We start from the raw sequence: 18180 nt of genomic DNA on the forward strand, positions 1-18180 counted from the left end.
CCATCTACATCAGCCTGAGCTGCTGAGTAGGATAAAGATATAATAAATATAAAAATAAGTTTCAGGTGGAGCAGAAAATAACCCCCAACGGCAACACAAACACGTGGCTAAGCTCGTATGGGTCTAAGTATCCCCCTGGATGGCTTTAGCCATCTAAATAGAAGTTAGTTGATAACCAATAGCGAACTCCTGCAAATTTTACAACATGCTCTTCCTCAAAAGAGCACCACTTGATCCATCCAGAGCACCACTTGATCCATCTAGCAGAGGAAAGCAAGGACAGAAGCCAAAGACTGCAAAATCTCTTTGCAGAGTCCAAAATTGGCCAAAGGAGCCAAACCCTTCATCAGGATCCAAAGTGGGTTGAGACCAAATGGTTTCGCTCCTGAATCACAGTTTTGGAGGGCTTCAAGCTCTGTTATTCCCCCTTTGGAAATTGCTTCCTAATTCTCTTCAAGAGCATGAAGCTGTCTGAAGCCACCCTTTAAGGGTGGGGTGGGGTTGAGAATGAACGCATGCTTCGCTGGAATTCCTATTGTTAAGATATTTCCACATGAACCAAGATTAAAAAAGGAAAACACAAAACTGACCTAACAATGGGAGGGTTGATTATTAAGGGGACCAGATGATCTTTTTCCAAAGAAATCGGCGTGTTTCATGTTTTGGGTTTACACACACACAGAACAAACTTTCCAATTAATATACTCCCTGTGTAGACAAATCAGGGTATTTTCTAATACAGAATGTCATTCACTGATAGTCTTCGCATACCACAGGCCTCCAAGAAGATAAGGAAAATACACACATTTGTTTTTCTTCTCACAACAACACTGTGACGTATATTTGACCAAGAGAAATCAATTTCCAACTGAGTTTGCTGAGAACAGAGATCTGAACTGAGGTTTCAGGGGCCCAGTTCTAAAGCTATAGCCGGTAAAACCCTGCTAGCTTCCACTGCTAAAGCCAGTGTGGTGCAATAGTTAGGAGCGGTGGACTCTGATCTAGGGAACAGGGTTCGATTCCCCACTCCTCCACATGAGCGGCGGACTCTAATCTGGTGAACCGTGTTGGTTTCCCCACTCCTCCACATGAAGCCAGCTGGGTGACCTCGGGCTAGACACAGCTCTCTTAGGGCTCTCTCAGTCCCACCTACCTCCCAGGGTGTCTGTGGTGGGGAGGGGAAGGGAAGGAGACTGTAAGCTGGTTTGAGACTCCTTAAAAGGTTGGTTTCCCCACTCCTCCACATGAAGCCAGCTGGGTGACCTCGGGCTAGTCACAGCTCTCTACGAACTCTCTCACCCCCACCTACCTCACAGGGTGCCTTTTGTGGGGAAGGGAAGGTGATTATAAGCTAGTTTGATTCTCCCTTAAGCAGTAGAGAAAGCCAGCATATAAAAACCACCTCTTCTTCTTATCCTTCTCCTTTGCCTTCGTCTTCTTCACCAGCCTGGAATTTAAATCGGACCTAACTGCGGGGACACTGGTTTGGAGATGTACACATTCAAGTCTCCATTCTCGGTAGAGCCAGCTCAGGGCTCCGGTCCAGCCCCGAGACAAACGCTTCAATGTCGTTCGAAGGGGAGGGAGAAAGCAAAATGTGGGTTAGAAAACAGCGCGTTCCGGGCCCGCTCCTCCAATCTCGCCGGCTGCTTCCCGCGTCAGCAGCATTTACTGGAAAACCCAAAAGCAATCCCTGAAGGGAGAACACACGCTTTTCGAAGGGGAGCCAGGTTTTTTTTTATGGAAAAACATAAACGGAGCGACAACATCCCACTGCCGCCCCTGGGAAGGAGATCTGTAATCTGCGTTTCTGTTGCAAGGCCAAAGGGGCGAGGGCAGCGGGGGGAGAGGGAGAGAAACCTCAACCAGGACTGGATTTACACACCGTGCAATAATTATTTCAGCTCATTACAGGGCACTCTGTGCTCCTCGACTTTTTTTATGTCTGGCCACTTTCCCGTCCAAGCACAACCCGCCAAGCGAGAGATACAAGACGGAGGAGGAGGAAAAAGAAGAAAAAGAAAAGGAAGAAAAGCTTGTGGGGAAAGGCAGTGAATGGCAACCTAGCATGTAATTACTTTGAACGGGAAAAATAACCTCCTCTCAGTAGGTTTTCCATTTTAAGACGGAAAGGAGTCACCACAAAAGGGGGGGGAGGAGGCTGCAAAACCCATCTAGCCATCCTTCCGCTTCACTGCGCTATCACTGTGTTTAAGGCGGAAGCGAGCCATTAAAAAAAAAAAATCACATCTACACTGCTTATCAATGCACGTCTTGGGTTTGAAAGACGCCAGCAGGAAACGCGAAAGAGAAAAAGGGGCCCCTATCATTATAATCTTCAAAAGCTATGAGAGCACAGAGCAACAATCCCTGACACGACATGCACCGTTGTGTTTCCTGGCGCCGACTTCCTTCTTCTCCAAAAGCACATGAACACATGAAGCTGCCTTATACTAAATAAGCATATTGGTCCGTCAAAGTCAGTATCGTCTACTAGGACAGGCAGCGGCTCACCAGGGTCTCAGGCAGGGGTCTTTCCCATCACCTCCTTGCCTAACCCCTTTAACTGGAGATGCCGGGGATTGAACCTGGGACCTTCTGCATGCCCAAGTAGATGCTCTACCACTGAGCCACGGCCCCTCCTCAAAGAGGGGAGCCATTATTGGCTTTCCCCCAACCTTCTTTGCAGCAGGTGCTTCAGAAGAGCCCAAAAGGCCCCGCCTTTCCGTCTGCAAGGAGCACCCCCTTGAGAAACATCTGCTTCCATCCCAGGAAGATACTTGGCTTGGAACCTCCTCACATCCTGTGTTTGGCCCCAGAGCCCCACGGCAGCCATTCTGCGGAGACGCCCGCTATCTCTTCTCAAAATTCCCCAAGAGCCCACAGGTGCAAAAAGGTTTGGGGTCCCGGGCGCGAAGACCACAGAAACAGAAGGCACCAGGTTCAAATCTTGCCTCTGCAATAATTTCCGGGGGGGGGAGGGAGAGGTCCTTTGGCCAATTTTCAAGTTTCTGCCTGCCCATCTGGAAGTCTGTGGACGATACTGAACTCACCAACCTGACAGGAGTGCTGTAAAGCATCATCAGGCAAATCCCCTGATGTGAAGAGCACTGAATGCTACAAAGCTAACTGTGAAAACAAAAAACTATTAGCCATGAGGGTGTGAGGGAGGGCCCGTGGCTCAGTGGTAGGGCATCTGCTTTGCATGCAGGAGGTTCCAGGTTCAATCCCCAGCATCTTCAGTAAGGATCAGATCAGCCCATCAACCAACTAGGGTTGCCAGGTCCCTCTTGGCCACCGGCAGGAGGCTTTTGGGGTGAAGCCTGAGGAGGGCGGGGTTTGGGGAGGGGAGGGACTTCAATGCCATAGAGTCCAATTGCAAAAGTGGTCATTTTCTCCAGGGGAACTGATCCCTGTCATCTGGAGGGGCTGCGGCTCAGTGGTAGAGCATCTGCTTGGCATGCAGAAGGTCCCAAGTTCAATCCCCGGCATCTCTACTTAAAGGGACTAGGCAATGTGATGTGAAAGACCTCCGCCTGAGACCCTGCAGAGCCGCTGCCGGTCTGAGTAGACACTACTGACTTTGATGGACCAGTGGTCTGATCTATTATAAAGGCAGCTTTACATGTATTCACGTGTGTCAAGGAGCCAACGTAGCATTGCCTTATTCAGAACTTGATCCGGACTGAGGAACAAGATTGTGTGCCTCTCCCCATCCACTCCAAAGTGTCATTTCAGTCTACAGCTGGGGCCAGAGACATGAGAAGTAATGACAAAGAACCGTTTCTCTTGAATATTGCAGACTTCCTTTCCCTAGTGCGTTCAGCTCCCAGACATCTAGTATTATACAGGGCTGATGATTAAAAGCAGTTGTCCCCAATCTTTTTGAACCTGTGGGCACATTTTGAATTCTGACATGGCATGGTGGGCGCAGCAATAAAATGGATGTCACAGGAGGCAGAGCCAGCCAGAAAATGACTGCCGCTGCTTAACTTCAGTAACACAGCGCAGATCCTTGTGGCACCAGCTATCAAAGCAACATTTTAAAAAATCTGCACAGCTAATCCAATTGCCAATAGTCAATCAGAAGCCTGCTGGGCAAAAGCCCTACCTGGCCAGTGTGGTGTAGTGGTTAAGAGCAGTGGACTCTAATCAGGAGAACCAGGTTTGATCCCCCACTCCTCCACATGAGCGGCGGATGCAAATCTGATGAACCGGGTTGGTTTCCTCACTCCTACACATGAAGCCAGCTGGGTGACCTTAGGCTAGTCACAGCTCTCTCTGAGCTCTCTCAGCCCCACCTACCTCACAGGGTGCCTGTTGTGGGGAGGGAAGGGAAGGTGATTGTAAGCCAGTTTGATTCTTCCTTAAGTGGTAGAGCAAGTCGGCATATAAAAACCAACTCTTGTTCTTCTGGCCCCACCCACAGTCTAAATACGCTTGGTGGGCACCAAAAAAAAGGTGCTGGTGGGCAACATTGTGCCTGCAGGCACCAGATTGGGGACTCCTGGTTAAAGGGATCGATGAAAAAGAAAGAGGAGGAAAAGGAGGAGGAGAGTTGGTTTTTATATGCCGACTTGCTGTTAGAAGATTCTTCCTAATGTCTAGACAGAAACTCTTTTGATTTAATTTCAACCTGTTGGTTCTGGTCCGACCTTCTGAGGCAACAGAAAACAACTCAGCACCATCCTCTAAATGACAGCCCTTCAAGAACTTGAAGATGGTTTCCCAATTCTCATTGGGAAATCCTATCTACTGAAGACGATAGTAAAAAGGTAAAGGTCCCCTGTGCAAGCACTGGGTCATTCCTGACCCATGGAATGACGTCACATCCCAACATTTTCTAGGCAGACTTTGTTTACGGGGTGGTTTGCCAGTGCCTCCCCCAGTCGTCTTCCCTTTACCTCCAGCAAGCCGGGTACTCATTTCACCGACCTCGGAAGGATGGAAGGCTGAGTCAACCTTGAGCCGGCTACCTGATCGTCGGGATCGAACTCAGGCCTGAGCAGAGCTTGGACTGCAGTACTGCAGCTTAGCACTCTGTGCCACGGGGTACTAATAGTACTAGCAGCTAAAATGCCTATGCACTTAATGGGGCTGGGGAAAGTACATCTGGCATCTTAAAGAGCAGTGTGAGAAACCTTCCAACTACCAGGATAATGAATGAATTGGGGAAACCAGAGGGCCACCCTTCATTTCCTTGTTTAGGAAACATTTGCTGGCCCGCACGGGGGAAAGGGCTCCGTCTGTGATTGCTTTCTTACGCCCCGTATTCCTTTAAACAACAAAGGAGCTACATCTTCCGCCAGGCTTTTGAGTTGTCCAAAGCCAAAGGCTGGGCCGTGCAATTTATTCAGTATTTAACTCAAATGACCTCCAAGATTCATGGTCTGGGGCAGCAGCGGGCCTCTTTTCACGCCAAACATTTCTGGAGGCAGCTGCCAAGGCTGAGAAACAGGGGCTTGGAACGAGCGCTCTTTCCCGTCATGGATGCGGCTTCAGCGGGCACCGGAGTTTCTTGGAAGAAAGCTGTTTGGTGGAAGCGAGCCAAGAGGTTGAGCTCGTTCTCCCTGTCTCAATCCTGCCAGGCGGACAGGGCCAGGAGAAGATGCAGGCCGCACAAGGGCACTGGAGAATCCATCTTCTCATTTCCACCATTAAAACGCCGCCTACAGTCCTTCGGCTCCACCGGGGTGCCGACGAGGCCGGTCCATCTGTGGATCCCATCTGGCTTTGCGGATGTTTGTGGGCCCGCCTCCAAGTCTAAATAAAGGACCCGGGGCTTGTTGACCCGAGGTGACTTGAGAGATCTTCTCCGTTTCAAATGCTCGAGGTTCAGCAGGGTAACTGACCGATTCTAAGAAGCTAGGCTGACCCTCTGCATGATCAAGAATCTGCACCTTCCCAAAGACGCAGCGCCACTATCTAGCTTCTTACAAAACACACCAGCGAAACTATCAAAATGTGGCAGGAAAGTTTACAGAGATGTGATCTTTTCTCCCTCTCTCGTAATAATTGGGATGGGGCCGTGGCTCAGTGGTAGAGCCTCTGCTTGGCATGCAGAAGGTCCCAGGTTCAGTCCTTGTTAAAGGGACTAGGCAAGTAGGTGATGGGAAAGACCTCTGCCTGAGACCCTGGAGAGCTGCTGCCGGTCTGAGTAGACAGTGCTGACTTGGATGGACCAAGGGTCTGATTCAGTATAAGGCAGCTTCATGTGTTCATAGTACTAGAATGCGGGGTCATCTGCTGAAGCTGGAGGAAGAGCGATTCAAAACTGATAAAAGTATTTGTTCACACAATGCATAGTTAAACTGTGGAACTCCCTGCCCTAGGATATGGTACCTGGAATGCTTTAAGAAGGGAGTGGACATGTTCATGAGGGCTATCCATGGCTACTAGTCAAAGTGAATACTAGTCATGATGCATGCCTATTCTCTCCAGGATCAGAGGAGCAGGCCTATTATGGTAGGTGCTGTGGAACACAGGCAGGACAATGCTGCTGCAGTCGTCTTGTTTGTGGGCTTCCTAGAGGCACCTGGTTGGCCACTATAGGAACAGACTGCAGGACTTGATGGGCCTTCGAATCATAGAGTTGGAAGGGACTGACAGGGTCTAGGGAACATTACATCTGAAATGGGAACACAGGCTTAACAAGCCAGCCTATCTTGCCCCTAAACACGGAATGGCCTCTGAAGAAAAAATAAATAAAGCTTTAAATGATAAGGATATTCCAAGCAATGAACAAGCTCATGCAGAAGACAGCTAAGGCAGAAGAACATAAGATTCCCAAATCCTGCTAATTTTAAGGGAATACTGTCTCTCCTTCAAGAGAAGTACACAGAACCCCTCATTTCAGAATGTCCTGATCTCATGGCAAATATGCACCAGAGCTCTGACATTCATAGAACCATAGAGTTGGAAGGGACCACCAGGGTCATCTAGTCCAACCCCCTGCACAATGCGGGAAATTCACAACTACTTCCCCTTCACACACCCAGTGACCCCTACTCCATGCCCAAAAGATGGCCAAGATGCCTTCCCTCTCATGACCTGCCTAAGGTCATAGAATCAGCATTGCTGACAGATGGCCGTCTAGCCTCTGCTTAAAAACCTCCAGGGAAGAAGAGCTCACCACCTCCCGAGGAAGCCTGTTCCACTGAGGAACTGCTCTGTTAGAAGATTCTTCCTAATGTCTAGATGGAAACTCTTTTGATTTAATTTTAACCCATTGGTTCTGGTCCGACCTTCTGGGGCAACAGAAAACAACTCGGCGCCATCCTCTATATGACAGCCCTTCACGTGCTTGGTCTGATCCAGCAGGGCTTTTCTTACGTTCTTATTTTGATTTCGGTCTCACTGTTCTCTGACCCCCTGCCCCTTTGCTGTAGGCCCCTGCCTTCTTACCTTTGTTAACATAAGGTGTCTTGTCAGCAGTCGCCTTCCCATGTTCCACACCTGTGCTCTCTCAGCCACCCTTCCTATTAGTCCCTATCCTTACCTGAGGGGTCATGAGTGCCTTCCCTCGAGTTCAAGGGCAGGAATTGATGCTGCTGATGCCACAAATGTAGTCTTCTCTCTCTCTCTCTCTCTCTCTCACACACACACACACCCTCTAAAACTGGTCCTTTACAGTTCTGGAGTAGTGACTTTCAGTCCTGTGGGGAGGGTTTAAGGAACCCTTGTAACACGCTGTAATTTTCTTTAACGCAAAAAACTGGTTATGAGCTGCGCCTGAGGTGGAACTTTTTAAAAATTCACACAACTTTGGGTAGATGCTGGTGAAACCTCCCAGAAAATCCTTGTTGGAAAAGTCGGCAGCATTTGGGGGACTCTTTCCACAATGACAGAGCCTGTGTGGCAGAGCAGAAAGAGCATCAGTCTAGGATCTGGGCGGCCCAGGTTCGAATCCACAGGCCAGTCAGTCTGACCGTAGGCAGATCATGAGAAGGGAGGGCATCTTGGCCACATCTTCTGGGCATGGAGTAGGGGTCACTGGGGTGGGGGAGGAGGTAGTTATGAATTTCCTGCATTGTGCAGGGGGTTGGACTAGATGACCCTGGTGGTCCCTTCCAACTCTATGCTTCTATTATTCTACCTCTGTCCCAGGGAAGATACCGGAGCAGATTTTAAAGGGTTCCATTTGCAAAAATCATCACAAGGTCTTTGGCCTTTTGCTTGGGACCCCTACAATGATGATAATGACGGCGATGAAGAAGATGATGAAGATGATGAAGAACAGTTGGGTTTTATATGCCGATTTTCTCTACCACTTAAGGAAGATTCAAACCGGCTTACGATCCCCTTCCCCTCCCCACAACAGACACCCTGTGAGGTAAGTAGGGCTGAGAGAGCTCTAAGAGAACTGTGACTAGCCCAAGGTCACCCAGCTGGCTTCATGCTTAGGAGTGGGGAAACCAACACGGTTCTCCAGATTAGCATCCGCCACTCCTGTGGAGGAGTGGGGAATCAAACCCACTTCTCCAGATTAGAGTCCGCCACTCCAAGCCACCGCTCTTAACCACTACACCATGCTGGCTCTCTGCAACCTTTTCACGAGAGTGCATTCACAGCTACGACAGCAACATCACCACTTTGGGGTCAGGAAGGAATTTTCCTCCAGGTCAGATTGGCCAGGGATGCTGAAGGTTTTTTGCCTTCCTTTGGGCATAGAGCAGGGGGTCACTGCGGGAGTTAGGGAGGAGGTAGTTGTGAATTTCCTGCGTTGTTCAGCGGGTTGGACCCTGGTGGTCCCTTTCAACTCTATGTTTCTATGTTCTATCTGCCGAAGTGGGCTGTGGCTCACAAAGACTCAAGCTAAAATAAATCTTGCTAGTCTAGTATAATAAGGTGCCACTGGACTTGTGAATTTCCTACGCTGTGCAGAGTTGGACTAGATGACCCTGGAGGTCCCTTCCTGCTCTATGTTTCTACGTTCTATCTGCCAAAGTGGGCTGCGACTCACAAAGACTCAAGCTAAAATAAATCAAGCTAAAATAAATTAAATCAAGCTAAATAAATCTTGCTAGTCTAGTATAATAAGGCGCCACTGGACTTGGGTTTTGCATCACTAAAGGCATTTGATTTTCCTGCAAAAATGGAAGAGCCAGCAGACCCAGAGAGAAACTCCAAAAGGGAAAGGAGGACTTGAACTGAGGCTCTACTATTTTACAGGCCCTCGGGAAGCAGCAGCAAATCATGCAAACGTCACCCGCTCCCTGCCAAGCCAGATTTCAACACAAGCAATAGGCTTCACGTGGTCCCTTTCCATCACGGGAATGGGCCAATAATCCTGGCTGCGCTTCCCCCCTGTCCTTATTTCGCCTCCTCCAAATTGCAGCTTGTGTTGGCTCGGGCAGCGAAAAAGGAGGGACTCTGTCCCAAAAACAAGGAGAAGAAACCCCAGAACGTCTGACCGACCAGCCCTGGGAGGCTAAAGCCGCAGCCTGCCAAGCAGTTAAACATTTGCAAACGCATCGGACTATTTTAAGGAACTTCTCTTTGGCGACTGGAAGGCAAGATCTGGAAGGGCCGGCCATCAGAAGTGTGTTTCCAACAGGGCGGTCCTATGCTCTGCTACAACACTGAACAAAACGCACCACTCTGCTCCGACCAAGAGAGTTTAGAGAAGGCCACAGGGGAAGGCAGAGCCGCTAGCAAGATCTCACACAACATCCCATGGAGGAGGAGGAGGAAGAGGAGGAAGAGTTGGTATTTATATGCAAACTTTCTCCACCACTTGAGGAAGACTCAAACCGGCTTACAATTGCCTTCTCTTGTCCTCCCCACAACAGATACCCTGTGAGGGAGGTGGGGCTGAGAGAGCTCTCAAGAGAGCTGTGACTAGCCCAAGGTCACCCAGCTGGCTTCATGTGCAGGAGTGGGGAAACAAATCCAGTTGACCAGATTAGCGTCCGCCACTCACGTGGAGGAGAGGATTGAACCTGGGGAAATCAAACCTGGTTTGCCAGATCAGAGTCCATTTCTTCAGACCACCGCTCTTAACCACTACACCATGCTGGCTCCTACACCTGGTGCCATTTATCAAGGACAGGACAGAGCCGAGAGGGAGTAAAGAGAGTTTGGTTTGGCAAGGCGACAGAAAGCCACTGCCTCTCTGTACACCTAAAAAGGGCTGTATGGAGCTACTTACTCCAGGATGCCAGCGTGGTGTAGTGGTTAAGAGCGGTGGTTTGGAGCAGTGGGCTCTGATCTGGAGAACCAGGTTCGATTCCCCACTCCTCCATATGAATGGGGGAGGCTAATCTGGTGAACTGGATTTGTTTCCCCACTCCTCCACATGAAGCCAGCTGGGTGTCCTTGGGCTAGTCACACTCTCTCAGCCCCACCTACCTCACAGGGTGTCTGTTGTGGGGAGGAGAAGGGAAGGGGATCGCAAGCTGATATGATTCTTCCTTAAGAATCATATCGGTAGATATCGGTAGAGAAAGTCGGCATGTAAAAACCAACTCTTCTTCTTCTGATCAGGACTGTGTTCAGTAATTTTTCTTGCCCACCACTTGCCTCCTTGGCCTTGTTCTGCAAGGCGTTGCTGGACGCCAGGTCAGAAATTGCTGAATATGCATGTTGAGTGTTGTGACAAATGTATTCAGGTTACACATGCCTTGTACAGCTGTTTGTGCGAACCGGGACATGGTTTCCCACTGGCACATAACTAGTAGGTCAGCAGGAGGTAGAGGTACACCTTGAAAGCAGGGTCTATTTGGTTTAAATCAAATAGATGTAAATCAAATAGATTTAAGTAACTAGTCAGTAAGACTAGATTTAAATCGTAGTTTTCTACATCAAGACTCATTCTCGATGGTATAATCTTAATATTTACAACCAGATGAAAGTTTCATTTTTAGAATAATATCTTTGCAGATCAGTGTTCCAGTTATATAACAAAAATACTGATTTGGCGATACTACCTTCTAGATCGAAAAATTGCCCAAAATAATCCTACAGAAACTACTGGAAGAACATGACATTGTAAAAGGATTAATGGAATTCATTTACCAAAAAAATTAAACATTGCATGAATGTACAGCCTCATGCTACATAATTATTTCATGATGAATAACCTTTGGATTATAATGTATCTTAAACAGAAAACTATCTTTAGAGCCAATGCGGTGTAGTGGTTAGGAGTGGTGGACTCTAATCTGGAGAACTGGGTTAGTTTCCCCAATCCTCCACATGAAGCCAGCTGGGTGACCTTGAGCTAGTCACAGCTCTCTCAGCCCCACCTCCCTCACAGAGTGTCTGTTGTGGGGAGGGGAAAGGAAGGTGATTGTAGGCTGGTTTGATTCTTCCTTAAGTGGTAGAGAAGGACGGCTTATAAAAACCAACGCTTTATCTTCTAGATAAGGTTTTTCCTCAAAAAATAAAAAATCAGATTTAATTTTTGTTAAGGCATTGATTTTTATCTACTATATCTGAAAGTTTCACTAGCATTCTTCCCCACCCAGGATACGAAGTCACTTGCACAAGGGGAATTTCTTTTTTCTTGAATGCAAACAGCCTCGCCTATTGTTAAACACTGCGGTATTTACATTTCTGCGTAGTAGACTCGGCATTATACCCAACGCAGCTGTTCCCCCACATGCAGTAAAGCTCATAAACAGCAATCGCCTTTATGGAGGAGTGCAGTTGGGCAAACAGCGCTGTGGTTTCTCTGGCAGGCGTTTCCATAGGCCTCTGACCAAAAAACAGGGGGGAGTGCAGTCCATTACACACAGCTTTGCCTCCAAAACCACTCCGCAGTTTTCGGGCCAATTCTGTGCAGGCTGACTCAAGAGGCAAGCTCCACAGAGTTCTTGGGGTTTAGTCTCAAGAAAGTGAGCACACAGTGGCCTATACCAGTCTCGATTACCTTTACCTTTATTGCCATAATAACGCGTCATAAATTACATACAAGTCAGTGGTCAAAAACATATCTCCTCCTAGTAGCATAATAGAGAAATTTTGCTACCGATTCAATTGTATTCCTATTCTGTGTTACAATAAGTTTGCGGACTTTGTAAGAATCCGATTGCCCCTTAAGCAATTGCAAAATAGACTGTAGAAGAGTAACTCGAAGATCATTATAAAATTTACAGTATAATAAAACATGTTCATTATCCTCTATCTTGTTCATCCCACATGGGCACAATCTTTCTGTATAAGGGATTTTCTCAAATCTCCCGCTATACCAGTCCTTGTTTTCAGAGTTAACCTCCCAGCGTGGTGTAGTGGTTAAGAGCAATGGTTTGAAGCGGTGGACTCTGATCTGGAGAACCGGGTTCGATTCCCCCACTCCTCCACATGAGCGGCGGAGGCTAATCTGGTGAACTGGATTTGTTTCCCCACTCCAACACATGAAGCCATCTGGGTGACCTTGGCCTAGTCACAGCTCTCTCAGCCCCACCTACCTCACAGGGAGTCTGTTGCGGGGAGGGGAGGAGAAGGTGATTGTAAGCCGGTTTGATTCTGCCTTAAGTGGTAGAGAAAGTTGGCATATAAAAGCCAAATCTTCTTCTTCAGTATAGCTACGCCAGTTTTCCTTTATACACTTTCAATCCTACTTCACAATCACAACACCACTTCACAATCGCAACAACCAGTGTGGTATAGTGGTCAAGAGTGTCGGACTAGGATCTGGGAGACCCAGTTCAAATCCCTGCCCATACTATGGAAGCTCACTGGGTGACCTCGGGCCAGTCATAAGCTGTCAGCCCAACCTACCACACAGGGTTGTTGTGAAGATAAAATGGAAGAGAGAATGCTGCTTTGGGTCTCCACTGGGGAGAAAGGCAGGCTATAAATTAATGGATCAATAATCTTAATCATGTCCCGTTACTTTCACAATCCTGCCTCCTGCTTTGAGAAACTAAACCAACTGTTTAGACTTTATAAGGAAGACGATCCCATTCTTCATCCATCCCAATTAAAACACTTTTCCATGAATATGTGCAACCCGTTGGCTAACCAGCCACAGCTTAAGGGAACCTCCATGTACAAGAGCAGCTTCTCCCTAAATGCTAGATATGGGGAATGAAGGAATAGGTGCAACGTTCAAACCGTGCTGGTGCGTCAAGTTGGCACACAGATAAACCAAGCACATAAATACTGGTAACTGAACACGTGAAGCTGCCTTAGTGTTAAGACTGTTGGTCCATGAAGGTCAGTGTTGTCTACTCTGACCGGCAGAGACTCCCCACAGCCTCAGGCAGAGGTCTTTCACATCACTGACTGGTTGATCCTTTTAACTGGAGGTTCAGGCCCTGCGGGACTTGAAGTAATCCTGCAGGGTCTGTAAAAATGAGCCATTCCGCCAGGCATATGGTGGAGGACAGCGATGGTTTTCCAATGGGAAGCGCAGCATGGTGTAGTGGTTAAGAGCGGTGGTTTGGAGCGGTGGAGCCTGATCTGGAGAACCGGGTTTGATTCCCCACTCCTCCACATAAGCGGCGGAGGCTAATCCGGCGAGCTGGATTTGTTTCCCCACTCCTACACATGAAGCCAGCTGGGCGACCTTGGGCTAGTCACAGCTCTCTCGGCCCCACCAACCTCACAGGGTGTCTGTTGCAGGGAGGGGAAGGGAAGGTGATCGTAAGCCGGTTTGATTCTGCCTTAAGTGGTAGTGAAAGTCGGCATATAAAAACCAACTCCCCCTCCTCCTCCTCCTCCTTCCTCCCTGCCCATGATGGTGCTTCACGTTATGGTTTCATTGGTGGTATGGTTGCCTGATACATTGTTATTGCTGCCGTGATTGACAGTGCCATTTTTATCAGACTATTGTTGAATATTTGATTGTAACGTTCAGACCATTTTAATCTTAAAGGGTTGTAAGCCGCTCTGAGCCGGACCTAGTCAGGAAGAGCAGCCTAAAAATCCAATCAAATAAAAAATAAAAGCTGCTGGGGATTGTACTCGGGACCTTCTGTACACAGGGCAAACGCTCTACTACCGAGCTGCTGCCCACCTGTTATTTAGTCCAAATATTTTGAGGTCTTCCACAAAGGAAAACAGTCCCTATTTAAATGCCAGGTTAGCTTTTTATACCATTAGGGTGCCAACCGCCCAAGTGAGCAAAGCTATAAGTCTCATGAACAAAGCTTCACCTACCAGCTCCATCCCCAAAGAGGAAGAACTGGCCTACTTAGCGGAAATGTCTTTAAAAACAGAATTCTGAGTTGTTTTAAAAGTTGTAATTAATTTGCTTTATTTCTGTTTTAATCTCTTAATTCCCACCCACCCTTTCCCCGAACTGCTGAAATGCCAAGCTGACCCTGGAATTCCAGTATAAAAGGAAAATTTAGAAACTCTGACCATAACTATTAAAAAACCACCAGCCCGTGACCTAGTTTTAAAAGGTTAACAATATTGTTTCACAGTATCAGTTTCTGGATCAGTTTTTATCAATTAAGCACAAGCATCAAAGTATACTGATCCGATTCCTAATGTCAGGAGACACCCTTCTGGGTAGCCAGGACTCCCACTGAACAGAGAGAGAAGGGGGCAATGAAAGAGAGACGTATTTTGAATGATAAACCGGTCAGGAATTTTTGGCACTCGAGAGGCTTTTCGAAATACAACTTTAAAATAGTTTTTATTTGTCTCTTTTTCTGGGATTCAAAAGTCAGGTTAGCAAATCTTCATAACAGGAGTGAAGATTGTAATAAGAGCCAGCCTGGTATAGTGGTTAAGAGCGGCAGGACTCTAATCTGGAGAACCAGGTTCGATTCCCAACTCCTCCACATGAAGCCTGCTGGGTGACTTTGGGCTAGTCACAGCTCTCTCCGAACTCTCTCCGCCCACGCAGGCAAGCAGTGGCAAATCACCACCAAATGCATCTTGCCTTGAAAACCCCATGGGATCGCCATACTGTGACTTGAAGGCACTTTCCACCACCACAGATTGTAACAGAATTGAGACGTCTGAGATGATTAAGTTCAAGTGATATATTGTATTTCCAAATGTATCAAGGTGGTTCACATACAAGTGTTGAAACCTTTACTTTCTGCTGAGAGTGATTTCTCTTGGCAGTCACTGGTTGGTTTCTTAAACTTAAGCTTCTTTTACGCTTTCGTAAACTTAAGCTTCTTTCTTTTTCAGAGTGGTTCTTTAGCTGTAGGAGTTGAGAACATCAACATACTTCTCCAGTTTCTCTCTTAAACTGGCCTGCGATCACTCATTTCACAATAGCTGTTTCCCATTAAACTCTTAGGAATCACTCAATAAACCTTAGAGCTGTTTTCCCTATATAACTGGTTATGGATCCTGTCCTGATCCAAAAACCCAAAATGTGTTCCTTTTCGCTCCTGAGGACAATCCTCCACCAGACAGCTTACATCTCACACAGCTATTTCCAAGCTCTGTCCATTAACTTCTCTCCCAGTTAACTGTCAGTTCTCAATGGTCAGAACTCTCCAACTGTCATTCTCAAAGTTCTATCTGAATTCCATGTCAATCAAGGGGTTCTATGACCGGGACAACTCCCTAGAATGCAGCTGTCCATTACAGGGGCACTGTGGAAGATCTTGTCCCTTCAAGTTCTAGATCAGGGATGCAATAACGTCCAACCCTGGGGTCATGTGCAGACCACCAACACATGCCTTGTGGTTTGAAATACCCACTACCGACTGTTGAGGCTCAGAGCGTGTTTCTGGACGCCCTACCCAGCAGATGAGCAAGTGGGCAAGTCCCAGGGAAGATGGGCAAGTGGCACAGAAGCCAAGGACGGTGGTCAAGGCAAGTCCACTGGCTCCCAAGCACTCTAATTCCCCTCAGAGCCCGGGGAATTCGAATGGAGCAGACATGGCTCACCATGCTCTCTTTGAGAGGCCAGGAAGGAGGCCAAGGACGCATTGAGTTGGGGGAAGGGGAAGTGGGGAGGAGGGTGGCAGTGGTGGCAGTACAGGGTGGGAGGGAGGACAGAAAAGAACCCAGCAGCAGCGGAGTGCTTGGTCCCTCTTTCTTTCCATACCCCTCTCACAAAACAGCCACATTTAAGCATTGCCAAATCCACAGCATCTGATGCTCCCAATGCGGACTCTCATGACACAGGGAGCAGAGCTGATAACATCATACGCTTTCAAGCTCTGGCTTAGTTCTAACCCACCCAAATTCTGGCCTATGAAACTGTAAAACCCCATTGTTGATGGAGCATTTTTGCTCTTTAAAAGGAAAATTGTGTCATAAAATGGATAAGGGAATGATCTAAGAGGCTTCCAGTTTAAATCTCACCTTTGCGACAAACTCAAGTAGGTGGGCATGGAGTAGGGGTCACTGGGGGTGTGTGGGGGAGGTAGTTGTGAATTTCCTGCATTGTGCAGGGGGTTGGACTACATGACCCTGGTGGTCCCTTCCAACTCTATGATTCTATGACATTCTATGATTCTATGACATTAGGGTAAGCAGTGGGCAGGAGATGCTCACCACAGCTTTAGCAAGACAGACAAAGATCCCCCTTTTTCAACTCTAACCTCTTCTGCTCAGTGTTTTTAAGGGTTACACAGAAGGGGGGTCTGGTTTTCAAACACAGTTTCTCCTCTAGCACCATGGATGGAAACAAACTCCTACAAAAACCATCCTTCCATGCAACTCTGTAAAAGGCACAGGAGTGCTTTAAAGCAATGGATGTGGCAACTTTTCCCCAAAGCATTACAAAAAAAAAAAAGGTCTAGTCCAGGGTGTCCCAATGTACTGCCCATGGGCACCTGCAGACACCTGCCAAGTGTTTTTAGAAACTGGGCGGGTGCTGTACATATTTTTTAAAAGCCACTTTGGCAGAAGCTGCCACCACAGCACAAGAATCTTCTTCACTGTATGACTGAAGATAAATATTTTAAAGCAATATGTTCATTTTAAAAGGCATCCTGTTAAAACAGACCTTCAGCCTGAAATGCTAAAAGAGCTATTATTAGAGTTGTGCATGAAGTCATCCCCTGACATTTTGTGGCTGGCTCTGCCTCCCGAGGCAACCGTTTTGCGGTTATGCCCGTCACCCTGTGCCAGAATTCCAAAGGTGCCCCAAGCAGAAAATGGGTACCTTTTGGGGAACCCATGGGCACCATGGAGCCTGCCAGCACCTTTCCTGGTACCCTCCAAGTGGAAAGTGGGGCTTTTGGGGACGCTGATGTTTATGGCATAACACAGACCGTGGCTTCTTGTAAAGAATCCGTTTTTCCTTTTGCATGAGTGCATTAGAGGCCTGCAGAACAAAGACAAGATACTGCAGAGGAGGGTGCCTTCGCTAACTCAAGAAGCATAATTAATTTGTGGGTATGCACGGAAGTATTTTTGAACAGTATGTTAATTTTAAATGGCACAGCGTTAAAACAGAGCTTCCGCCCGAAATTTTGAAGAGTCACTGCTAGAATTATGCACGACCTCACTCCCTGAGATTTTGCAGTTAGCTCCACCTTTTGCGGCAGCCGTTTTGGGGTTGCGCCCCCATCCAGTGTCAGAATTCCACAGGCTCAAACATTTTGGGGACCCCCATGTCTAGTCAATTAGGCGATAAACTCATGTCCAGACTATGCCGCTTCAAACAGGTAGACAACTCGCAGATCTTCATATTCCTCCATTGGGGGGGGGGAATCCTGCACATGCCAACCTCGTGCTGTCAAGAAGGAAAGTTCTAGCCTGCACACAAACACGCGCATGCACAACCTAGCTTGAAACGGATGGAGAAATACCTTTCTCCTTGGGGATGACATTATACCAGTGGTTCCCAACCTTTTTTTGACCAGGGACCACTAGGACTTTTTTGTTTGGTGCAGGGACCCCAAGGTTCAAAATAAAAATGCCGAGAATTTGAAAATAAACTTTAATCATAACTGTTAAACATTAAGCTTAGAATAATATTTGAATATATATTTTTATGATAGAGAACTTTTAATTGAAAATATTAATTTATTATGGGTTTATAACTTTGTTTCGTGGACCTTAATTTAGTTCTCGCGGACCCCTGGTTGGGAACCAGTGCATTATACCAAGCCAGTCCTGCCTCCATTCTGAAGTGCTACAGCCCAGAGGAAGGTGTACCGCTCAACAACTGTTAGCTAGAGGGGTGTCAAAGCAACCACTGAAAAATACAGAGACAACCAGCGCTATTAATATTTACTATTTTTTTTTAGTCCTTCCACTCTTCAAAGTCAAAAGGACGTCGCTTGCAAACACTGAAACCCACACGGA

This window comes from Euleptes europaea, chromosome 8 (assembly GCF_029931775.1).
Source record: "Euleptes europaea isolate rEulEur1 chromosome 8, rEulEur1.hap1, whole genome shotgun sequence".
Classification (NCBI taxonomy): domain Eukaryota; kingdom Metazoa; phylum Chordata; class Lepidosauria; order Squamata; family Sphaerodactylidae; genus Euleptes; species Euleptes europaea.